Source organism: Falco punctatus (assembly GCF_963210335.1).
Source record: "Falco punctatus genome assembly, chromosome: 15".
Taxonomy (NCBI): Eukaryota; Metazoa; Chordata; class Aves; order Falconiformes; family Falconidae; genus Falco; species Falco punctatus.
Window position 1 is genome coordinate 5,120,715 of NC_137595.1, and position 27,250 is coordinate 5,147,964.

Genomic DNA, 27,250 nt, shown 5'->3' on the forward strand with positions numbered 1-27,250 from the left:
TTTTACAGCTCCCTTCCCCAAATGGTTCATGCTCTGGAGGCAGAAGAAAAATACTTCTTTGGAATTACAGACTATGAATTACAGAATTGGCTTATCCAGAAAATTAATACACAAAATAGATAAAGATAAATTAACTAGAATATAGTGTAGAATCCTTGTGTAATTACAAGTTCAGATAGCAAGACTGATATGAAGTCCCTAGTTAAACAGTATTTTCATACTGGATTTTTGAGTAGCTAACTGCCCTGGTATGTTCTGCTGAAATAATTCTTTATTTTTTCTCTAGCACCTTTCAAAGATGTGGTTGACATTCTAGTATTTGTGATGTATTTGTAAGAACATTCTTACATAATGCAGATTGCCTACATTTTAATAATTCTACTTCACAAAACTGAAAAAAGGGAGTTGTAATGGGGAACATTAAGCAAATTTAGTATAAAAGCTTGTCATGCTATAATGAAGTAATTATGGAGTATGTATAGTTTGCCTCCACAATAAGCAATTTCAATCACAAAGTTTGTAATCTAACAGGTGCTGCTGCCTATTAATTGTTAAGAAACATTTTCCCTGTTTTTGCTGGAACTTCTCCCTGGTGCATGTTAGTTTATGGAACATGTAGATGGAGAGATGTGGAAAAGGAACAAGACCTGTAGCAAACAAAGGTCCACACAGCTCAGGTTCATACAAAATTTCATGATATGTTAGCAGCTGTGTTTGTGTCTTTGAACCATTGAAAATATTTTGAAATGGTATTAAAACCTCTGCCAAGCAATACATGTTAAAGATTCTCACAGTTTGACAAACCATTAAAAAAAAAAAAAAAAGTATTTGAAAGAATAACCTTTTATTCCAAAGGGAATTTTTAACTGTGGAAAGGAAACTGAAAGTATTTGATAGTTATTTGTAAGGAATTATGCCCAGACTTGTGAAGGATCTTAATAACGTGATATAATGCAGATGGAGTATTTCTGCTATATAGGCATTTCCAAAGAATCTCTCAAGGATTCCTGACTAATCTCTAGTAATTGGAAAGATTTTAAATACTGTTTCTGAAGTACAATTGAAAACCATTAAATGCACGTAAACAGGTAAGGTAGTTCCTTTTTCAGGCTTATTTTTCTAACAAAAGATAGATTGTTCTAGTGCATACTACCTGTTGATACTCCAGAGGTGGCTTTTTTGAATATAGCATCTAAATGAACCAAACTTTTCACGTGTATGAAGGAGAGCAAAAAAGAGGATTATGAATCAGAGGTAAGCTCATTGTCATCAAGGTGTTAACTGTACTTGAGCTCATCTTTTCTTCTTACAGAGGTGATTATTTTTGCAGTTATTCCTCCAGTGGATTAAAGAAATTAAATACAATTTATAGAGGAAAGTAAAACCAAACATGGAGAGGCTACAGTTTTCTGGATATCAGATATTAATTTTTGTTTCCCATCTCTTCATGGTGTTATTGTGCAAGATACATTAGGCTTTCAAAATATAATTCACATAAACAGATAAGAATTGGTGAAATCCATTCTGGAAGTTCAATATTAAATTAAAACTCACAGGCAGACGCAACTCACCTCCTTCTCTGAATGTAAAGTGGGATAGGTAAACACTGGTAAATGTTATGTATTTCAAAACACACAAAGTTTAATCAAATTAAAGCTCTGTTTCACATTCTTTGGCTCTACTTCCAAGAAAATGTTCTTATTCTAACTAGCTGTATATTTATTTTAATATACAACACTGCAAAATATCATCTTACTTCTGTTATTTGCCTGAAGGAAATTCATTTCAAATATGAAACTTTTACACAATATTTACTGTTCAAGTATTGCAGCTTTTATTAAATGGGGCCAGAGAGGATGCCAAGGGATTTAAAGAGAGAATTAATAACAACCATTGCTAATTTAGGCTTATGCACTGCTTTATTGGAAAAGCAAGGATGAAGATACGAAACCAGGGATAATCCAATTGATACTAAACATTTTGAACCTATTAACTGAATTTGAACAAAACATTTAAAAAAAAAAGAAGGCTACATAGTTAAAATAAGGCTCATAATCCATCAGAGAGAGCATACAAAATTAACCTTTTCCTTTTTAGTTTGCATAAATGTGTGATAACAGTATACAGAACTATCATCCTCACCTTTATATGATTTACAATGATTTCAGTAAGATCTCCAATATTTTAGAATAGAGACCAAAAAAAATGTAACTCACAGAAGCTCAAAAAAGGTATTTCAATTAACAACTCTTAAATTTAGAACACTGGGACAAAACCAGGACCACAGGACAATTCAGGTTGGAAGGGACCTCAGGAAATCATCTAGTCCAACATCCTGCTCAAAGGAGGGCACACTCATGGTCAGATCAAGCTGCTCAAAGCTTTACTTTGTCTGGTTTTGAAACCTCCAAGAAAGGATATGGAACAACCTTGCTTGGGCAACCCATTCCAATGTTTGATTGCCCTCATCATAAAAAAGTTTTGCCTTAAATCCAGTCAGAGGTACAAGAACTATAACACAGATACAGGGACTGTAAATATCCAAAATAAGATACAACTCATTTATACAATCAGTGCAGGTGAGAAACAAGTCTCTGGTTTCATTTCATAATTTAATGAATTAGCCTGCTATTATAATACCTCTGTACAGAAAAGAGAAAAGGTGAAGAGGAACCCTAAGTTATTGGAAATCCATATCATTAAGTTGTCTCTTTTCAGTAGACAGGGTGGATGCACTCTACTTAATTCAACATGTACGTTCTGTATTCAATCCAAACTCTATTGACTTTATACAACAACCGTTTTGACTTAACTTATCCTTTCCCTAGAGTTACCAGTGATTTGTTAAGTGAAAAAACAATTTTGTTTCAGCGACCATTATAGAACATTTCATTCAAAACCAAGAGGTCAATAGATTAATCTAAGTACCTCATAAAAGGCATGTGTGACTACTGATGTCAGCAGGAGAAAAGAAACCTTTGGTCCATAAAAGTTTCAGCAGTGCTTCTTACCATATAGATGATGGAGTAATAAAATGTCTATATGTAAATAAGCAGAAGAAAGTTATGTAAAATGGATTTAATGGACTGTGACCATTTATGTTTCATGCCCAGTTGCTGTCTTTGTTCTTCAGTCTGTCTGTAAAATCCAAATTTCAGAACAGAAAGCTGAAGCAAAAACAGATGAAGAAGAGGAGGGGGAGTCTAAGTGAGTATTCAAAAGGCATTCAGGCACTTGCAACATATACCCATCTAAAATGATCTGATATTATGAAAATACTGACATAAAAAGTAAATACTTCTGATGCAGTTGCCACTACAAAAATTCTCCATGAGTTTTCCTAATTCAAAAAGTTAATATTTAATCTAAAAAATCCAAAGCAATCTGTAATGGATACCTTCTGTGAATAATAACTGCCAGTTCATTGCCACTTCTTTGCACAGTTCACATTGTGCAAGTGATCTAACAGCCTCAGTTCTACTGCCATAATTTCTAAGGGAGCACCATCCACATACATAGTTCTGTATATAAATGCATGTTTTATATACACCTTCCATGCACCTTCCAGAATATGTTAGCTAATTAAAATTGTAGAATCAAGCACTCAAAAATTAGTGTGTGACAGAATTACGTTGTTACTGAAAACTTCGAAGGGCAAATTATAATAAAGTCCAATTCCATGATCACAGTCGTTTTTCCCCACAAGATCCCTACCTTACTGGATACAGAGTTATTTAATATTTACTCTTAGCTCACCACACAATTCATGCTCTCACTTCTAACGAATTGCTTGCTATCCAAAACCTCCACTGAACAGAAGAAACAGTTTCTCTTGTAAGGTTATCTGTAATACTCATCAATGTCATACCTGAATGGTTTACAAATAATTAGTTAATTCATCTTCACAGCACGCCTATGGTACATTTTAGAAATAAGAAACTGAAGCATGAAGGTACTACAGTTACAAATATTGACTCATTTTGCATGCTGCGCTTGTGGCATGTAAGTGCATAGTACTGCTTCGTATGTTCAAACCACAGTTCCCACTGCCTCCAACTCCACACAAACAGCTGGAGGAGCTTCCCAGTGAAGTGGGTCACCACCACCTAAAGAGTGAAGACTATTACTGATGGGAATGGACTTTTCAGACACACAAAATGTGGTTTATATGTAGATCTGGAGAGCAGTGCTGCTCAGACCTTCATTGCCTTGTCTCTTCCCTTCTGTCTCTTCCCAACTTTCTATCCCTGCATCACTTCTTCACCCTTCTATGTTTAAGTCAAAACATTCTCTCCAGCAGAAAGAGTATAAATTCCTTCCTTTTAGTTCTCACACTTGAAACCCTAATATTTCTTGTCTTCATGTTTCATAGTTTCAGAAGACAACGGTTAGGTTAGCAAGCAGTAGTTTTGCAGGACTAGAAGATGCTTAACACACACTGATTTTTAAATAATTTACTTTTCACTAACCCTTACAGAACATGTGTGTGATGAAATGTTCAAAGATGTGCCAGCAAATTTGCATGACTTGCTATAGGAAGAACAAAGAACATGTGCCCACAGTAAAATGAATTTAGGATTAAGTTTCAAGGTCATTCTGCAAACCCTGAAAATTTCTCTCCATGGATCATAGTATCATAGCAACGTAACACTGTAAAGTACCTGAAAATAGTGCAATTTCTAAATTCTCAGAATCAGACATCAACCTTATAATCCCAAAAATGTTAGACATCAAACCGATCATCCCAAAAATATTAGACTAAAACCCTCAAAATTGGTGATTCCTAAATTTACTGTGGAACCTAAACGCAATATAGCAATTAAATTTCCCCCCTTATTTCCACGCAAGGCTTTTCTTACAATGAAAAAATAATAAAATCCCTGCAAGAAATTAAAAATAACCCTCTACAGCAAACTCCTTGCTATAAAAACATCTTCAGTGTGAATTTTAAAGGCAGCACCATAGATGGAAACCTGTCACAGAGGGTGTTAGGAAACCTTAACAAATAGTTACAGCTCCTTTGCAAGCAACATTTGAATACTGCAGTCCACCTATATGAGTCCTATGGCTATTCTGTGGGTGATTCTCACAGAAAGCTGAATAAAAACTGACTGTAATTAATGGCAGATAAGCAAGACAATAAAGACATAATACTTTGTCTTCAGTTGTGTATTTCAGCAAGGAACTTCCATGACTTTATCAGTCAAGCAAAAAGGTAGAAAAGCAAAATTAACCCACCAGAGCGACAATCCCGCCTCCCCCCGCACCCCACCCCCCCCGCTTTTTTAATTTATTTTATTAACTAAATGGGAATATAAGTGGCTATGTTTGTTTCTTTCTACTAACAGTCAAAACAGATTTAGTAAGCAGTTAGCAAAGGTATTATTAACACTAATTATCAGTTCCTTGTTATTTATAGCGCATAGTAAATATATAACAATATAACGCAAAATTACAAAGAAGAAATAGAAATAACCTTGCATTAAATATTTTAAAGATTACCATCATCAATTCTATACAATGCTGAAGACAGAAGAGTTAACTTTGTGGTAAAAATATTTTATGGAACGGATAAATCATATGTATTGAAAAATAGAACTGAGAGTTTTATAACAAAGCTCTATAAAATTTACTACAGTAAATGACAATGAACTATATTAATTATTAATGGTTCTAATGACCAATAGATGGAATTATGTTTGAAGCATTAACAAAGACCTAAAAGATACCCCATGCAATAAGAAAAAGAGAAGCTAAGACACGTATGCTTACGAAGAGTGGTGTAAACTGCTCTGAGCTTATTTTACAAAAAAAAAAAAAAAAAAAAAAAAAAGCAGCTGTACGGCACTGCAACTTGTCCTAGTCTTGGCACAAAATCTGTTATTTGAGGCCTTTGATCTGTAAAATCTCAGTTCCTGCACTGGTTCAAGGTATCTCAGTTTTTATTATATAAAAGTCAGGCTTTAGTTGCTCCCATCTTACATAAAACAGCATCTTGGGTAAGTTGTAATTCCCATTCATCTTTCCAACTACCACCCCATTTTTCTTCACTTTTTATCCCCTGTACTCATTAAATTAACTATTTACAGTCACTGTCTGGGAAACAAACTCTCCAAACTCCATTCTAGACAGTCTCCAACTCTGCCCCTGCTCCCTGTACTGCACTGACACTGCTTTCAACAAAGTCTCTAATTACATCTCACTGGTTACACTTTAGAACCGATACTTGTTTTATCCTAACTGACCTGTCAGCCACTTCTGACACCCATCAGCCACTTTCTTTTTCATGGTATCTTGTCATCATTAACTTTGGAGATTTTATCCTCCATAGATATTCCTCAAGCGTTCCCACACCAGTTTCCTAAGGACATTGAATACAAATCTGGATTTTGTCCTACTTTTTCTCTGCCCCCTGCCTCTGGGTGATCTCTCAAATGAATTCTGTGCTTCTATAGCCCAAAATCTCACTCCTGTGTAGTAATATCAGCTCAAACACTGTTATTTCCACATCACCCCTAGTTACATGTATTATTGTCTTTATCTGCTTAGAACAATGTCAAGCTCTTTGATGAAAATTTGTGGGTGTCCAGGCAAAAGAACAACTTCAGCTTTTCTAAAGCTCAGTTTTCATTGTTCCCCAAAGCTTCTCCAAACACTTAATCTCTGGTGGTCACTATGGTTTATATGACTGCTCTTGCTCACTTTCTGGTTAATACTACCCTCTTCCATAGACTCATAGCACAAACATTTTTACGACTCCATTCTCTCACCATTTGCAGGGCCCTATGTTGTGGGACTTTTTTTCCAGGGCACTAAATACAAACCTATCTTCACTAAAAGTCTTCCAGGGTAGGAATCATTCTCTAACAGTAAGAAGCCTGCTAAAATGGGGAATATTGAGAAGGATGAAATGATCCTGACCCCATTGCTCCATGGAGAGGTAAAGTTACAGCAGAAACAGCACTTTTTACACAGAGAGATCACTGACCTGTCAAAAGATGTGCACATTCTCTCATTTTTCCTTCCTCTTGATTAAATGGCAGGAAGGTGCTGCTTTATGTTGTTGTTGTAATACGAACAAAAAATAATAGTAATGCATGAAAGCACATAAAAATGGCAGGTGATCCTCCACTACGGTGCAGCACATAAACCCAAAACAAACAAATGCCCACCACCAAACAGATCAGATTCTCCCCAGCAACTGCTAATTCCAAACACTGAAGAAGTGTTAAAAAAATAAAATTTAAAAATGTTAAGCAACACTGTGATCACTATCATAGGGGATGGGGATCCTAGCTCACTTTAGGAAAGGGACTGGCAGTGTACTTCTTGTGCAGTGTCATTTTATGATCCTCAGTCCAAGAATTTTCTTCTGTATGTATGTAGTTCCTTATGTAATTACATTCTCTAGATATTACCATTATCAAATGATACCGTAATTGAAATGACCAACAGCAATTATAAAACTCTTCTTTTACGTTACCATTACATTACAGTCTTACTTCAGTTTTGTGAGGGTTTTTTACTAACTAGACTGAAAAGTGTTCCACTGAAACTGATCTACTATTCCAGCATCCACATCCCAAAATTTCAGCTTCTAGTTTCTCAAGAAAAAAATAAAATCTTCAGGATGACCAGACATTTTCCCTTAAAAATGTAGTTTTGGTCAGTGTTCAATTTCCTTTAAAAAAAAATTCAGTGACAAATTCTAAGGTAGTTATAACTAAGTCAGAACACAAATGGAACACATTCAGTGAAGACTGGTATCTTATCTCCTTTAAAACTTTCTAAAAATAATCCGTGCAGTTCTTGCCATATTAAGACTAATACAAGACATTTGTATTTCCACAAAAATACAAGGCAAATGTCATAAGCTTTTGCTGATTAAAGTATTTTCAAGAAGCAGTCTTTACAAGCATAAACTTTCCTTCTTTGATGATCTTCTAGTCTGCCACCTTGGACAGATGGCAAGTTATAATGGGTGGGATCATACACTAGTTTGAGACATTTACACCTCAGATCATGAATCAAAGTGCTGGCACTCTATAATGAAAGATCAATATTGTTTTTGTAGAAAGACCCTATAGAATTTTATAAATAATGAGCATTTAGTGGAATGTGCAGGCAACAGAGAACAAATTACATTTTCTCTAGAGGGGTTTTTAAAACCACACCTCAAATGTGATAAATGTAGGGTGATGGAACAGACTACAAACGTTAATATGCTGCACAGCATAATGTGTTCAAAAATTAGAAGCCAGTGCATTTACTTTCTCCTGTTTAACAGTTAAGCAATCATTTCATCAAGACGTTTTCTCTTGCTATAGTAGCACTGGGTCATAGCTAGCATTTCGCAAGATTTTATAGATGGCATCAAAACATAATCATTTCTTTCTCCTCGCCTCCCCCAAAGGTGTTGATCAGGATATTTTAACATACTTGTAACTCATTGAAATGTACTGCATGTGAAACATGAAAATATCTTCACAAATGCACCACACTTCACTCTTAAGTAATGGGGCAGTACAGTCTTCAACTAAGACACTCTCTGGGAGTCACAGATAATAAAAGCTAAGAAATAGCTTTTATTATTGAGCTTAACTTCCTGCTCTTTGGCAGGAGGGCTCTCAGACACAGGCACTTAGCCAGCTGCCGAGTACAGCAGGGTGTTGGTAGCACCTCTTACTTCTAATGGCTGAGGATATAAGTTGAACATCCTCCATTATTTCTAATCCATAGGTCTCTGCTGTTGCCACCACTGCCATTGGGAGGTGTTTGGGATGACCATACACAGAAAGTGCAGACAGCTCATCCTCTTTGCTACCTCACAGGCCTTACATCCTTCCTCTTACTTTGTTACAAAAGGATCAAGCCTTGACCTTGCTCTGGTCCCTTTTCTCTCCTTTCACTAATGATGCAACATTCCAGCAAAGGAGAAGGGCAGGGAAAGAAGAGTAGAGCTCAGCAGAAATAGGGGTAGAAGCAACGGCTCAATTACTTCTTCACAGATAGAAAATTCAGGGAGCAGTTACTCATTACTCTTGGAATGACCCCTTTAATCATGAACACGGTCAAGAAGCCTTGACATAACACTCATACGATCCAGGGCTAAAAGAGAAACTCAGAGCCTCCAACCTGGGCAGTAATGTCTGGCTGAAGGATTTTTTCCTTCAGCGTTTCCCATATAGCCATCCCAACACACCAGTAATACTCACTCTTAGATCTCTCAGAATGTGTTCTTAGCAAATACTTAAGTACTCAAGAGGGAAGGCAACACCTGGGAAATAAAAAAGCTCTTCTACCATTTCAATGTTTGATTCAAATACTGTCGGTTATTAGTTTAAGAGTTTCCTCATATTCCCTCTCATACTCCCCTGCTTACGCTAGAAATGTAAGATGATGTTAAAAGGGACAGGCCACTTGGCAATCACTGCATGTGTTCGCTATTCGCTGCTTTCCAAGCCTCTGTGTTTTTGTCTCTCCCTCCCTGGCTGCATGCCTCTCTCCCGTTCTGCAGGAGGAATCCTGGCCCCCATTAATCAAAGCCAGACGTGTTAGTTGAGCACACATTAATACCAGATCACTGACCTCCAGGGCAAGCTTTACAAGTTCACATTTTCAAATGGCATTTTGGAAAGAATCAGATGTTCTCTTTGAGCAGAATTTTACTGGAGAAAGCCTTAGCGGCTTATGTGAGGCATGCAGGCTCACCAGTTTCTTTTCAGAGGTATGCTGTCAATCCGGTTTAGAGTGCCTTGCTATTTTAAATACTGTCAAGGAGGTTTGGGGTAAATAATGGGTGCCTTTCTATTCTGCCATAAATCAAGGCAAATAATGAATAAAAATAATGTTCCACTTCAGAGTTGGATTTCTTCATACTCTTGTAATCAACTGTAACACAGAAAAATGTGAATGCAAAGATTGACTCTGTCTAATACATCTGGAAGATTTAATTGGGGGAAAAAACAGTGGTAACCAATAAACAAGATTTACCTGGTTGCTGTATGGCAATGTTATTTAACGCACATCTGTGTTTAGAAGCTCAGAAGCAGCAGGAAACACAGCATGAGTTTCTTGGTTCTGTCAAGGTCATGATAGCCTTTATGCTCTAGACCGTAGTAGCCCAAAGTCATGCAGTTACTTTTAAGTTATTGCAAAACATTGATGTTAATTCATCTAAAAGAATACCTATTCTTTTTGATTTATTTCTGGAAGGGACTTAGCCTACTTGGAGGCTGCAGTAAGTCAATAAATTTCATCAGCAGTTATAATCTCTTGGCATGGACTGGAAAGAAAAGATGAACTGACAAAACAGAGACAGTCAGTAAAGTGAAGGCACAAACCTAGTGTTACAAATCTGCCCATCTACTGCCTCAGATAGAGAGACACAGTGCTCAGTTCAGCAGTTAGGAATTTTGGTATCTTTGCTTTACTAGACAGTATAATTCATGGGACCTTCTACTCTCCTTACATTTCAGAAAACATAGCAAGCCAGATGTAAAATTCAGTAATTTAATGAATTTTAAAATCAACTAACCCTAGCATGAAGCATGAGTGGTTTATATCTGTATCTCTCTATGTATGTTTACATATGGAGAGAGATGTAAGCACCCACTCTTAGCAATGAAAATATTTAAGCAAATAGGTTTAATTCACTTCTATAAAGTCCCAAGGTTTACTTTCTTCTTATAGAATGAATTAAATTTTACACAATGAACAATATCAATCTACTTGGGAGCTTTGGCTACATATTGGCAAATGCAACTTTTTTCTTTTTCCTTTTCAGCTTTCTATTTTAACAATAGTTGTCTGCCAGTCACAGGACTTCCAATCTAAGGACAAAACCTCTCCTATTCTAAGCTACAATGAGCTCAACACTGGTTACTTATCAAAGTATTTACTCAATCATGGCTCAGACTGCTCAGTTTATTTTGATCAGGATCAGTTTGGCTTGAGTCCTCATACGACCCTACACCAAACACACAAACAACCAAAATTTCTCAAGTTATCAATAGTGCTCAGTGCTGTTCTTTGATACTCTTGAGACCAATATGCTTATTCTATCTTCCTGTTATAGAAAAGCAAATTAAAAGATATCTTCAGCAGAAAACTAACTAACAAGCATAGGTGTGACAGCACCCAGTTTAATGAAGAAGTTCAGGTTTAAAAGAACTACAGATTCAAGGTCTCAATGCCCAGTTAGATGCTGACTAGATCAAGAAACTAGCTTCTGCGTTTCCTCTATTCGCTATGCAAACTGCACATATTTCTGCAACACTGCAGGTGAAACTACAACAAAGAAAACCATAGAAGATACTCATTAGAGCTAGATATCAATAGACACTTTAACCGTTGCAATATTATAATGTTTATCCATGTCCTCTGACAGAAAATTGGCTTTACTGTTCATTAAGTACTGTCTATTAATGTTTTTGATTCCTAAAACACTGATACTTAAGCAGGTACCACATGGATATGTTAGCTTCGCAGAAATGAAGGCATGTCTTTCAAGAGATTATGTCTCTGTACTCATGCTTTACAAATGCTGTTCTTTAGGACCATCATCTTAAGAAAAATAGGAAATCACATTTGTTTAACGGAAAATGAGTAGTAAAGGCACTAAGAAAGCAGTAGGGGAGTGTCTTTATTAATGCTGCTATTACAAGAACAGTACTCAAAGAATTTGGGGAATTTATTGAATAATGTCCTGAATAATTTAGTTTAAGAGAACATGCTCACAAATACATACACAAACAATATTTCATATTTTTAAACAGAAGCAATATGAACAAAATAATGCAGGAAATTCTTATCATTGTTATTACATCATTTTTGATATATATTACTTATTTTTTTCATTCTGAAGAGCCTGCAGGACAGAATAACGTAAGAAAGGGTAGAACGGAAATGAAACAGTTATGCTGATGGGCAATAAAATTCTATGTGGGAGACTAAAATTCCATTATTCCACAGAACAAAAATGTTGTTTAACCTGAAAAACAACATCCCTCACATATCTCGTCTCTTCAATATAATCCAGGTCTAAAAGACTCACATTCTGTTCTACGCTATAAGGGCCAGATCCTTTGCCAATTTAGAGCACTTTACATCCATTTTAATCACTTTATACTACTAAATACCTTTTGGTTTTCAAATCAACAGTGATCAAATTCAAAACAATCCTACTGAGATTGTTAATTTACTGTATCTGTTCCAAGTTACTAAGGTTGTGATAAACACTCACAAATGAAGGTTTGCAAATTTTTTGTTAAGATTAGAAGCTGTTGTACTCAGTATACAAAGCTGCAACTATACCTTTGCTAGCCACAGTGATTTATCATTAGAAACAATGTCGTTCAAATAAAGATAATAATACAGTTTTTCTACCACTATCATACTATTTTTCTCTTCTTTTCTTGTTCCAAGCAGTCCGCTAACAAGTGGACCCTGGGAAAAGCGTGTCTTGAAATTCATCTACAGTTTTGTGGTATACGTGGTTCTACTAGGTGAAAAAGTACTTTCTGTTATTTCCAGGGAAACTGTTCCAATATTTTAGAAAGCATTGCATGCAGACAGGGAAAGTTTCTCCTCTCAGACAAAAATACAGCTCACATGTCAAAGCTGTATCTCTCCCTTAAGTGTTGAGTGCATCTGTCACTCCCGAGAGTGCAGTAAAATTCAAGAAAATCTATGTGGCTTCATATTAGTAGTGGAAAAACAATAAATAGTTTCCAATTACTATTACATCTAAGCAATATATTTGTTCCAGAGATCCTTTTTCACTTAAAGTTAAGAGGAAAAAAAAAAAAAAAAGACATTTCAGTACGTGGAAGGAATGAATGCATAACATGCATATGGCATGCAGAATAGTTGATATATATTCACTGTAATATTTAGACATTAAAAAATTATCTGTTTAGAACAGGTAACTAACCCAGTAATTACACATACATACTTAGGTTGGACATTTAGCTTTCAAGTTAATTACCAGCAAAAAAATTAACCTGGGGTGTCAGCAGGAAATTTAAAAAAAACCTGATGTGTTAGAAACACAAAGCAGAGTAGTCTGCTTCAAGGCTCAGATCAATTTAATTTTTTAATCACTCTCTCACACATTCATTCTATTATTCATACTTATAATTTATTCATCCCAAGATGCACCTGTGAAACTGCTAGGTACTGAAATTTTGATGTATTAGTTTTGGAAAAGGTGGATTTGTTTACCTCTGAAAGTACACGAAAAATAAATCATTAAGAAGTTTATCTGTTGTGATTTCAGTGGTAGGTAGCTCTCTGTGACCACGCTGTTCAGGTTTAGCTAGCTGTACTGCTATCAGGTGTTCTGCGTTCTATTAAAACCTTTAATCATTGGAGCTGTTTCTGAACATACATACACAAATTTATCAAGTACAAGATCCAAAGCTCCCGAAATTACAAGTTGTTAGCTGTCTTTTGATCAGTCCCTGCAATCCATAAGTACCATCAACAGTTTACCCAAGCTTTGTCTCTTTTAGAGCAAAACAGACACTCCATCCTACTTACTTCAGCTTACTATGGCATAGCTACTTTTCTCTTTCCTATCGGACACAGCTTGAGGTAAATAGATTCTGGGGATATGTACATCTCTACCTCTAAGTTTGCTCCAGTTCCTTTGCTTTGCTATCTGTGTTTGGAAGAAGATAGCTGAGATGTATCTCACAGCCCTTTCATTTGCCAAATGCATTAGGATTTGAAAACCAGGACACCAGATATGTCAATAAAGTGAAAAGACAGGCTAATTAGGTCTTTAACCCAAACCAATCTGCTTCAAGTGACATTTACTTTTAGTCCCAAGATTCCCACACTATTTGTTTATGCAGCAATCACCTCATTTCCCCCTCTCCCTGCTTATATTCAGACTTCTTCAAATTACATGTCATTGTAGCCTGTATTTGGGATTCTCAAAGGTTTCCTGAGAGCAGTTTTACAAAAATCATGCCAAGGAAAGGCTGAATGCTGAGAAAGGCTTTTGCATAGTTTATGAAGAATAGGTTTTGATTCAAATCATGCCTATCATCTTCTCTTTAATTTTCCACAGAAGTGGGAGATAGAAGTCTGCTATCTCATACACATAACTAATCCAACTGTCCACTGAAAGCTAGTTCAAGCTTTTGTAATGTTCTTTTTTCTAGAATTCTTTCTCTAAGAAGTAATTCCTGAAAAAAAAAAAAAACACATAAGAAATATTTATGGTTTGTATATAGTACTATTCATACAGTCTGCAAATTAAAGCTTTAAAATTATCTGATTTTGCAGCAGACGTATGCTCAAGTCAGCAAATGGAGATCCATTTGAGATGTGAATTAGGAGTTCTCAGATTCTGATCTTCTTACAAAAATTTTTTAGCTCCCAAAGGGGGCATAAGTAAAAGCTTGGAGCAATTTGAAAATGAAGAGAGATAGATGTAATTAACAAAGTCTGGAAATAATTTCAATTAATTATCACATTTTATGTTTTGTCATTCGCTAATCTTGTCAACTAAGTGAATCAAAATATCACTTCTTCCTTTTTTATTTGATATTAAAATATTTTGTTATAAGTTATGTAGGTCTACTGCAGGTGGTTACTTAGTTTCAAAGCATTTCCTGAACAATCAGGATGCAGACTGCTAGCGACGATGTGAACAGCTTCAGCATTTCACCCTAGCCTGCTGCAAAAGGCAGCAGGAGTCATCTTTCCCTGGATTCTTACTACTCAGTGCTCTTGCAGAATATGCTGGCAAAGTTTAAAATCTTTGATCTGTAAGCTGTTTAGGTACTGCCCTTACATAATTAAACAGAAATCACAGAAGTTTAAGATTTTGCACCAAGTTCCATTTAGTCAGTACACTTTCTCCAGCACACTTAAAAGGCCTTCAAGTAAATAAGGATGATAAAATAAAGTGGCTGGCCACTGTGGTAGCCAGCTCTGCACACTCCTTTCTGGGGAAAGAAGAACACATGAATACAAGCTGAGATGTTATTTCACTAACAGTATTGGTAGGCTATCCAGAGAAGAATAAGGCACAGAACCTTAAAGACTGCTGCACTGCATGAAGGCAGAGTGGAGAACCCACTGGGGCCCAGTAGTTGCTTTTGCACAAGTCAGCATCACCATCCATGCCAAGTATTTGAGGCAAAAAGGTGGCCAGAGGCTACTCAACTATAGCTCATTCTCTCAAGCTTTGTCACATCTGCCACTTAAACAGAGCACTTTTATTAATAATCTCATCTTTTAACAGATACTTTATTGAAACGACAATGTCAGTGACAGTGGATTTTGCATCCCTCCTTCCATTTGATTGGGTTTGTTTTTTTCAAGGTAAGAAAGTACATTAATATTTTAGATTACATTACAAATTTGTATTAATGAAATGTGTTACTCAAACTGGGGTAAACCACCAAGAAGTGAAGGTGCTAATTCTGCTTCGTAGCTGTAATTAAAATGCTACAGATGCACTACTCCATTGACAGCACTGAAAAGTATATGGGGAAAATGTATTATTAAACATTTTAACCTGGGATCTCCTGCATTTCGGTGCATTGGAAAAGGTGGGTAAAGGTTTTCCTCACATTGTGATGTTGTAAAGAAACTTTAAATACATAAAATAAGAAAGGGGATTCATTTTTAGCATAGCAGAGGTATAAATTGTCTTTCACTTTGTTTACTAATTATTATCCATCCTACATACTCATTTCTTGAATGTAAGATGTGTGTTAAACAACTAATCCATTATTGCATTAATCCATTACTGTGTAATGACACAATTAGAAGCAAATTGATAGTTACTGAGTTACTATTATCCAGAAATTATATTAAAGGAAAAGTGTAAGCATGATTATCACAGATGTTTAACATGCATGTTCATCACTCACACAACTGGGTTCAAGAATTGTTCAAGAGATACGGGTAGTGCTTGTTCCACCTGCCTAACTCACTTTACTTTTGAATGTTTTTTAAAATACCAGCTTTATTATTCTGTGGATTCTTTTTATTTCATAAAAGCAAACCTCTTCAGGAATCAAGGGGCTGAATCATTCACTACACAACAAAATCTGACATACAGGAAATTCTTCTACCCATATAGCAGTAGATAGAATTAGGTCATATTGAGGTGAAGGCTCAATATTCCATCATAATAAAATAATGTGAATACTTAGCATGGCCTTCCATCTCAAAGAATTTTTGGAACAATTATTAATCTTCATACTTTGCTATGAACCTTCATGGACTAAGTGAATAAATTCAATATTTCTTCCTTTTTGCATTTCCCTGTGTCTTAGGATAAACCTAAAAACAGTATTAGTCTGGTGGAGAAGCGGAGCCTGTAAGCTAATAATGGGTATTATTTTTAGAGGCATTTTGGATCTTGCAGCTTTTAAAGCAACACTACTAGAATGCCAGAGAAACTCTAAGGTAGACACAGTGTCCTGTATCTTGTTCACATGATTGTCATCAAATTTTGGTATTAAATATTAATGAGAAAACGAATTATAAAAATGCCAGCTTAGAAGATATTTTGATAATCCAGTAAAGAAAGGAAATAAAAGTCTTGCAAATCTACATTCTTATTGGTGGGCTTTAAAATGTATAGATAATAATTTTTATTATTCAAGAATGAGGAGACTGGAATACTAAATAACCAGAGCTTTTTGTATGAGATTCTAAAGATACTTCCCACATTTTGAAAATAATTAACTGAATTTTCTCCAAATGATAGAACAAGCAGCAGTAGTTTAATTTCCCTGAACTGTAACAGACACACACCCAACACCCAAGCGTTATATTTCAAAGAATTTTAATTAAATCTATATAACAAAAAACGAATGTTTCACATCTTAATTGAAAAATCACCAGCTAGAGAACTGAGACAGTGAAACAGTCTGGAAAGTACTGAGATATAATTGAAGAAAAGAATAGATAAGAATATTTCAAATGGTCTCACTAGTCAGCAACTAGTGTAAATACTGCAATTCAAATAACGGCATTTTAGCGATTAAGAGAAGAACTAATTTCTATTCTATTGCTCCTTTGCTTTGAGAATTATACCTCATCTTTGAGAATCCCTGACTGAACACAAAACTTCATTGTATACTCTACCAAACCAGAAGGCTTAGTGTTGATATAAGCACTTTACGTGATAGAGTAAGACACCAGTCTATAAGCAATACAAGATAAGCAGGTATTTATGATCACTTTTGCAGCTTTTATCTGCATTACAAAATGCACCACCTTCTCAAGGGTGCTTTTGAAAGTAGTTGGAAAGACAGGGGAAAGACTGGTATTTGTAGGCTGTTATACCAAGTCAGTGCTGTAAGAACAAGGTAACAGTTGAGCTTTACTCCGTGATGTGAAATGAAGCAGTTAAGTTCTAAGATTTTGACATGGGAAACCTGCCAAGGCCAGATGGAAATCTCAGCTGTCATGGGCAGAGGTCATTCTGTCCTTCTCAGCACAAGGTGTTGCTAAAAGCCTGTGTACTATTCATACAAGTTTATCATACCAATCCTTTCTAATTAGGAGCTAAACCGATTTTGTTTATGTTATATATGATTTTCTTGTAATTCATTGTCTTGCCTTTGTTTGGTTCTACTTTTTAATTATATAAGTCCACCAGAGATGCCCCTGAAGTAGTGTTGATAATCTAGGTTTATATTTCTAAAGAATCTGTTTAAGGGAAGCTTGGATAAGCCTTAAAGGGAATCTTTGATAAGTCTTTGTTCTTTTAAATTACTTTATCATAATGCAGCATTTTCAGAAAGGGCAATTCTTGCTGAATAAAGGAAAGGTTTATTGATGACACTTTTATAGTGGAGTTTTAATGGAACCATTTCTAAAATATTTCTACAAGATCTATATAATCCTCCAAACTATCTATAAACAACTCTAATTACCAGACATGCTTAATATGTGATAATGTTGTCCACTAGAGAAGCATACAGAAATATGTTTTATATAACTAAGCATTATAGGGGGGGTTGTAGTTCTTTGGTTTTTTTTTAACAAAACACAAAATTCAAGGTTTTTATTGTAATGAACTGAGATAAAGTAGTAATGACAGTTCAAGTCCTTCAAGTGCTGATAAAGACATATGTATGAAAAATGATTAAGAAAATTTTAAACGATACGACAACGAGTAGCGCAGTATATGAAATAGTGAATTTAAAGGATAGCAAAGAAATGCTAGTAAAAACATTAGAAATACTATTTCTACTAGGAATAACTAAGTAATAGCTGCACCTGATTTAGACCACTTGTACAGATTAATCATACTACTGAAGCAACTTTAAAGTCCTATTGTCTACATTTAGCTACACATTAAATTATAAGATCATTCCTAGATTTGAGGGTTTTTTCCATACACTTATTTTCCTGTCGACTCCTCTGTAGGTACTATTATTACAGTAAAAATAAACTACAGTGTGACAGTTGTGATGTGCTGTTAGATATTAGAGCTTAGAGTGAAATCAATTTAACAAACTAACCAAATAAGATCTGTATGAGACAAATTCCAAACCCAGACTGGAAGATTCCAACGTTAGTTTGTTTTGCTTGCCAAGGGGAAGTGTTTTGTAGGGTTCTGCATTACAAAGTTACTCATGCAGCCTGCAGGGGTTGGCATTGACATTGCCTACCTTTAAGCCATCTCCCTTAGATGATGTCCTTCACCAAAGGCTGTCAAGGCAATTATGCAAATGTAGGAAGAAAGGTCCCTGGAAAGCAACTGGTAAAGGCAGGAAACAGAGACTGGGGGTTTTCAGAATGAAGGGAGAACAACACGGAGTTGGTGGTAGCTGAGTTGGGTCCTACAAATCATTTGGGGCATGGAAGAGGTGGGTAGGAACTGACTGTTCTCTCCTTTTCAGTACAAAACTGAGAAGGCTTCAGAAGGCAGCAGCACCTACCGAGTTCAAAAAATAAGTAAGAAAAAAAAATGTTCTGCTGAAGGATGCTGCAGATGCTACAGTTCTACACACATTCAAAAAGCCTAACTTATCTTCTCATAAAGAAACTAAATACACAGAAATTAGCTTGTCATGATTTAACCCCAGCTGGCAGCTAAGTACTGCGCAGCAACTTGCCCACTCCCCTCACCCCACTCAGCAGGGTAGGGTCAGGAAAAAGGTAAAATACATGGGCTGAGACAAGAACAATTTAATAATTCAAATAGAATAAAATATAATAATAATATTAACAACAACAACCATAATGAAAAGGAGAGGGAAGGAGAGGAGTTAAACCCAAAGGAACCCAAGTGATGCACAGTACAGTTTCTCACCACCCGCTGAGCAATGCCCACCCAGTGCCCCAGCAGCAACTGGTGGCCCCCAGTTTATACACGGAGCACGATGTTCTGTGGTATGGAATGTCCATTTGGCTGGTTCGGGTCAGCTGTCCTGGCCATGCTCCATCCCAGCTTCTTGTGCACCTCCTCACTGGCAGAGCACGGGAAACTGGGAAGTCCTTGACTTAGGGTAAGCCCTACTTAGCTACAACTAAAATTTCAGTGTGTTATCAACATCATTGTCATACTAAGTCCAAAATATAGCACTACACCAACCACTAAGAAGAAAATTAACTCTATCCCAGCCGAAACCAGGACAGAACTGAAGTTCATTTTTAGCACATACAATCTGCAATTACACCCTGACCACTATATAGACCCAAAGCAGCGTAAATGCCATTCAAGGACTATTTCTAGACTAGCTCCAGCACTGTCATGACACACACTTGAAACGAAGTACAACCTATCCAAATCCATAAAATATTTTCTATGTCTGGCTGGCAATGCTTAAGCTGTTCTTCTCATCCTTCACTAAAATTGTTTTAAATTTCACTAAAATTCCTTTGCAACTTAACATATATTTACTTTCAATGTTAGAAATCACTGGACACATAATTAATGTTTTGAAAAAGTCAAGTCAGATTCTTGGGTTCTATCAAAACTGAGTCCAAGTAAAATTGATCTCAAACTTCATTACATGAGACCTGAAAAGTTCTGATAGTTCATTGTAAATGACGGGGGGGGGGGGGGGGGGGGGGGGTTGGTTGGAAATCCTGTTAAGAATTAATTACTTGCTGGTCACTGATGGTGATATATTTACCCGATGCCTGAACATCTGCCTATTAAATCACAATGTCTCCCCTTCCAGGTGTAAAGAAACATAAATCAAAGTTCTTTCCCTGCCCTGCTATCTCACAGATGAAATTGGAGGGAATTATTTTGAAAACCCACTTGGACTTGAGTCCAAGGAAAAAAGGCAATTTATCTACAGTTCGTCCTGCCTCTCCTACCACATATTCAGTAATATAACAGCATGTAACTAATTGCAGTATCAAGTCTTCATATTATGAGAGAGGGAGAAGGAAAAGTACTGTGTACAAATTTTAAAGTATTCACCATACGTCCTCCTATTTTTAAGCATTTTTTTCTACTTTACTCCTCTCCCAATCTTGCATCTACACCTCACCTAGTTAGGAAGCTGCATGGTTAAGCACCTGGCCTGAACACACAGATTCATGTTTGTACTAACAAAATGAATGGCATTTTTCAAAGGAATTGTAAGGTTGAAGCATACTATATTCCATCTCCTGAAAAGAGGAAAAGGAAACCACCTGGATGCAAAACCTTCTACTAGTATCAAATATACTGACAAAGAGTTTATATACTTATATTCAGCTAGCACCATTTTTAATGTGCCTGATGGAGATCAGGTAGGAAAAGGCAAGAAATTATGTCCACGACCATAACTGTCTATCCCATAGTCATCAGTGAAGAATCATACCAGAATCAAAATAGTTTATCTTTAGTGTAAGCTTAATATTTTATCCATTATTAGTTTCATGGTTTCCTCTTTCTCCTTTCTTTCTGATACGAATGCATCTATTAGAATTTGAACAATGCAATAATTTGTTCTATGCAAAAACAAACACCACCACCACCACACACCCTCAACAGCCTTCCTTGCAAACTAACACAATGTAACATTCTGCAGAGGGCACCCTCAGTACAGTCAAGCAGATCACCTTTTTCTGCTGCATTTCTCCTTCTCCATAACATTAACTACATAATATCACATTTACAACTGTCAGAAACGCACAATAGCAAAAAGGCTTTCTCTGATGGTAGCATTACAATGTATGATGTAGACCTGTGAAAGAGAACAAAGTATACCTGTACAGAGTACAGTCACTTTCCTTTTCAAATATCATCAATGCTTTTTGGTTTAACAACTCGTGAATTAATCTGCTGCCAAGGACTACATACCAATACTAAAGACAGTGCCTCTCTGCTATTATTACTTTTAGTCCATTTTCTTCTGTATTGTTCCTTTGAAGGCTTCTATCTATTCAGATACAGGAAGAAACTTCTGTATTAAGTGAAAGGAGGATGGCAAGAAAACATGGTTATAGCAGCACATACCCTATTATGGCATAACATTTAAAAATTCACTATTTTAACAATGACTTCTTATAATCAATCCAGAACTACTGTCTACATGGGAGGGGAGAGGAAAGGCTCATTTAAATGTTATGAAAAAAGCATATTCTCTCTGCGTTGTCTTACTGCTCGAACCTTGCATACCCCATGCATTCTTTCTGCTGACTCAGCTGCTTCTTTTCCAACACTGCTGCTCGTATGACCTTTTTTCTTTTTTTTTTTTTCTCCCCCTCCTTCAGAACCATTTCTAGGCAGTTTCACAAGAATTTTGATTGCTGTTGTAAAGTTTATATCATTGCCATCTGACAGTTGTTTTCTGGCCTTTGTGAAATGAGTTGATGGTCTCAGTTAATTTCCTAACAGTCAGGTGGTCACAACTTAAAAACAACCCATCACCTCCATTGCCCAAAGACCTCTACAGCCAACAAAGAATGTAAGCATATGATCACCAATGGGTAAAACACATGCTTAAAGTGAAACACATTTTTAAGTGCTCTTGGGAGGGAGGCTGAACTTCGCAGACAAATTAAAAATTAAGAGAAAATGAACTCTGGTAAATAATCATATTACAGAAGATCTGAATGATACTGGTGGATGACTCATGCTTGTTATAGTGAAGCCAGATCTCAGCAGAAGTGTACGTGGTGACAAAGCTGCGCCGATACAGCAGTATTTATAGATGCACTGTAAGACTGCTTGTGAGCTGGGGAGAGGAACACAAGCAGAAGGAACAAAAGTTGAATACTCATTGATGTTGGGAACCCTTACCTTGTTAGCCACTCTAAAACTAAAAACACTTCACTGTGAATTTAAAGATGTCCTATAACAAAGCAATCAATAAGGTGGTTATGTTCTCCCCCTATGCATTTTCTTTACTGATTTAAACAGCAGACCCTTTAAGAAAACAGGAAAATGTTAAATTACTTCATTTCACTGTGATAAGGCAGTTTACAGATGGGTATATTATTATAATTTACCATTAGGAAACTTACCAAGAAACAACATGTGGCAAATAATGCTTACGACATTTATTAAAACATTGCAATCTGAATCTTTGAATCCAATTAAAATCTGACCTTTCTTCCAAAAATCGTCAGGTAAGAGTTTAATACCTCTATAAAACTACTAGGATATGTGAATTCAGATGAGTAGCGCAATTCCCTCATGAGATACAACTATTTAGTATTGTGTCCCTGACTCCATTTTATTTGAAAATGAAAGGAACTTTACACTGCCTGCAGAGCATTCTTCTAAAAGTAACTACTGCTATTTAATTTTATTTCCAGTGTATTTTTCTCAGATTCAAGGAAATTACTTGCTCTTACTTCATGTTGATTAAATCATGTCAGCAAGTGTTTTAATTTATGTTCTAGCTAGCAAAGTAGAACACAATTTTCATTTTTGGACAAGGATAATCATAATTAAAAACACATTAGATGATTACACCAAACATCTATTCTAAAAAAAAAAATCTACATCATGATTTATGAGTTATGATTTGTTAATTTCCACATTTTGAGATGGTACAACTTTGTATGCTGATGAATGGTTTTGATAATACCCCAACTACCCAAAATGAGACACATAGGTCCAGACACTAAGAACTCAAAAGAAGTTAATGGTAGCCAGATCAGGGTACAAATGCAGACATGCACACACCAAAAAATTAAAAAAAAAAAAAAAAATCCATAAACATACAAAAGTCTAAAATCTTCACAAGGATGAGTAGCCTAATCTGAAAGTTTTGACTTGCATTATTAAATAATAATTTCCTGTGTTTTCTACAGTTACTGTTACAAAATTTTCAGGAAGGGAAAATATTTTGGGTAAAGTAAGCCTTTCAGTTTGGGGGTTTGTGTTTACTATTTTGAAAAAGTTTGGACTCACCTGTCATCTTTAGATATAATTCAAGCCAACAGCATTAGAACAGACATTAATCTTTATTTTCAGATATTTCTGTTTATCTTATTTTATTGCATTCTTACTGTACCCATGTGTCCATGCCCATTACAGCAAACACCGTTAACACTGTGAGAGAAGGAACTAAATCTGTAACACTACTACAAGTACCAGGGAACCTACAGAAATACAAAGTTCTTCAGCTTTTATATAAAACAAAAGACTCAAGAACCGTATTTCAAATTAGAACTTCTAAAATAAAGATCAAAATACCTTGAAGTTTGGGTGATGCTTTCTTGTCCAAGGATGGAGGAATCTCCTCTAAAGCAGACTGAGTATTTTCTGTTTCAGTATGGTAAAAATATCTTACTTCTATAATAAGAAGATTAATGCTTCTTCACATATCTACTCAATCTCATGTTCCAGTTTTTGACATCTTCCACAAGCAATATATTCCATATAGAATGTAGTGCTTGTTAACAGGTATTCATTTTACTGAACTCCACTGTAATTTGTTAGGCTTACATGATGCCTCAAGATGTTTCACACATTCAAAAAGGAAGCTAAAAAGGAATAATTTGTGTATATTACTTAAGTTATACATGCTGTAAATATTGATCTGCTGATAGAGAAGCAAGATACGTTGTTCAAAAATTAGCACTTGCATTTCTGTAGCTTTTAAGACTAAGTTTTCAGGATCATTTTATGTCCTCGTTTCAGCTGGGGTAGAGTTAATTTTCTTTTTGGTGGCTAGTGCAGTGCTGCATGTTGGGTTTGGTGTGGGAACAGTGTGGTTGGGGACTTTCTGGTTTCTCAGGCCTCGCCAGCAGGAGGGCTGGAAGTGTGCAGGGAATGGGGACGGGACCCAGCCAGGTCAGCTGGCCTGAATTAGCCAGAGGGATATTTCATATAATGGGATTTCTTGCTCAGTATATAAACTGGGGGTAGGGGTGGGGGTGGTTGGCTGCGGCTGGGGATCATTGCTCGGGGTCTGGCTAGGTACCAAGAAGTGGGTGGTGAGCAGCTGTATTGTGCATCACTAGTTTTCTTTTCTCCCTTTCCTTTGGATTTAATTCCTGTCCCCTTCTCCTCCTTTTCATTGTAACTTTTGTTAACATTACAATTTTTCTTTTGTTTTTATTTTATTTCAATTATTAAATTGTTCTTAACTAAACTCTCGAGTTTTACATTCCTTTCCAATTCTCCTCCCCAGCCTTCTGGGTTAAGAGGGAGTGAGCGAGTGGCTACATGACACTTAATTACTGGCTGGGGTTACACCATGACAATTTGTAAGCTTGGTAAAGAGATTACAGCTCTCCTCACCGCTGCAGCCGAAGGCTACTCGGCATTCTGCTTCCCATCTGTGACATTCAATGTATATTATGGCAATTTACAGATCATGAAAACTCTTACTTTTACTCTTTTGGGGTTATTAACAATTCAGCACAAATGGTTCAGACCTCCACTACTGCTCTCTGTGTTACATAGAATGAAGCTGCAATTTGCAGTTTTGACCTGGTGTTTTAGACAGCTCCCACTGACTTCCAAGGATAGTGAGCAGATACTCTTGTGTAATGTTTTAAATAACATTGAAGTCTTTTCTCCCTTCAGAATTGAGTAGCTATAATTTATCTAATGCCTGAGAACAAAAAGCAACAACAAAGCCTTCATCCCACCTTCATGCCAACCTCCACAGTCACTAGCCATTTTGGAAAAGTTTTGGTAGAGGATTGCAAATCACAGGAAACATGAATAAGCATAAACAGGATTCAGCGGGAGAAGAGATCATATTATCTATTAACTGGCAGTCATTTATAAAGCCTGCTGTCAGATGCGACAAATACACGAGGCCTGAGAGCACATGTTCCTTTTCTTTCACAGCATAGGGGGCATAAAACAGCCAAGGCCAGTGCACTATGTCATGCAATTGCCAAAGTTAATAAAAAGCACATTAGATAAAATGTACCAAGTATTCCATAGAGTACCCACACTGCATCAGTATCTTAATCACAAAGCATGGAAGAAGGAGGTGAAAAAATATCTTTGGGATAAATATGTATCTCCCAAATGGTAAGTGACTCCTCACCATCAGCCCATGCCTTCCTTCTCCCCAGTGCCACACGTTTTCCTTTTTGTCCTTCTTTCCTTCTGTTCTTCCCATAGCATTTTCTGGCTGTCCTCACACTTTTCTATTCATGACTTCTCTCCTCCTTAAATGACTGCCTATACCAAACTTACCAACACCCTCACACCTCCCCACCAAACCAGGTTTTGTTTCCTCGTTCTCTAGTAGACTTTACCTGATTCTCTCTTTCCTAGAGTAGGCAGCTACACACCATAGCAGAAACACCTCTTAGCTGCCACGAGGAGAAAGTGATTTAATTTTGAGTTTAAATTTAACTTTCAAAAAACAAATTAACATTCCAATCATTATAAACTTACTCCACCTCTGGCAGAGCCACTCAAATATGTAAGAATACATGAAATTCAAAAACTCTAAGGAGGACTGAGTGTCATTTCAGAAGACAGAAGTCCCATTGCCCTGACTCCAAGGGATTCACCTCAACTAATACTAGACAGGTCACAAAGGTTCCCAGCGAGAAGCAGTCACCATACAGGTATTCACTATACAGATGGAGAACTCTGATCTTATTGGTATCACTGGTGCCTGCAAGCAGGTATGACTCTGTATCCCTATTATCTCTTCTAAGCACACATAGAACCTCCACCTGAGAGCCCTGACATTTTTACCTCCCAAGAATTGTCTATACATGAAGAATTATTAGACTATATCATACATTCCTCTGAAAACAGTTGGATTTGTCCGATTTGATGAAAATTTTAACATTATTTCATATATTAACAATCATGAAACACCCCTAGGAATAACTGAAGTTATGACTCAACATACAAAAAGTTACAATTCAACTACAGGGCTGGACAGCAGATGCATACAACCTTTACTTTTGTTTTCAACCTTTGTTCAAAACAGAGTGCCTCTTGCTGAAAATGTCCAAAGTGTTATTTCACATTACAACAGAACAAAACACTTTCTTCTACTAAATAATACTGTTGGGCCCTATTTTTCGTTGCCTGGATTTTTATTTTTAAGGTCTTTCCACCCCAGCAAATGCTTTTGCTCTGACAGCATTTAATAACATGTTTGACCTTGGAGTGTGTAAGTTGAAATGATTTCAGAGAACGCTGCAGCAGAAAATCAGGGGCCAGGGATTTTTTGCCTTATTTGAATTTTATTATTTTGGGAGAAGGGGGAATCCCTTGTTTCACAGAAGAAATTACTTTTGAGCCACAGTGTGAAGACTTTTTGCATGAGTGCATGAAGAGCCACAACTTTTTATGCTTACTGCAGTTGATAGATGATTGTTACCATTGCCAGAAGTAACTTAGCTACTTCCTCCTGGGAATATCCCTGCAAACACAGTAACGGAAGCTGAGAAGAACTAGTTTGTATCTAGTATGTGTTGGAGAAGGGCTATTATCCTAGCAGTGGGAGAGCCTGAGCATCATTCCTCCCTGACAGTCCTGTGGGCTGATACAGCTTAAAAAAACTTTGTAAGACTGCAACCCAGCCCTTTATTTTTCTGCTGGATTCATGTCCAGCATTCCCTCTGTGGAACCCATACCCATTATCAAGCATCCTTCCCAAGAAAGGTACAGGTTGTAACGAACAACTACTATTGACTACAGTTTGCTGTATTTTTATGTGTGGATTGAAACACACACAAATCTTTGTATCTGAAGGGTCAAATTTGCAAGTATTTAATATAGAAACACAGAGTAACTATTTCATTTTAATGCTAAGTAAGAATGAAAATTAACTTATGTTGCTCAATAGAAAAAATCTACTCTGGTGAAAAAATACTATTTGGT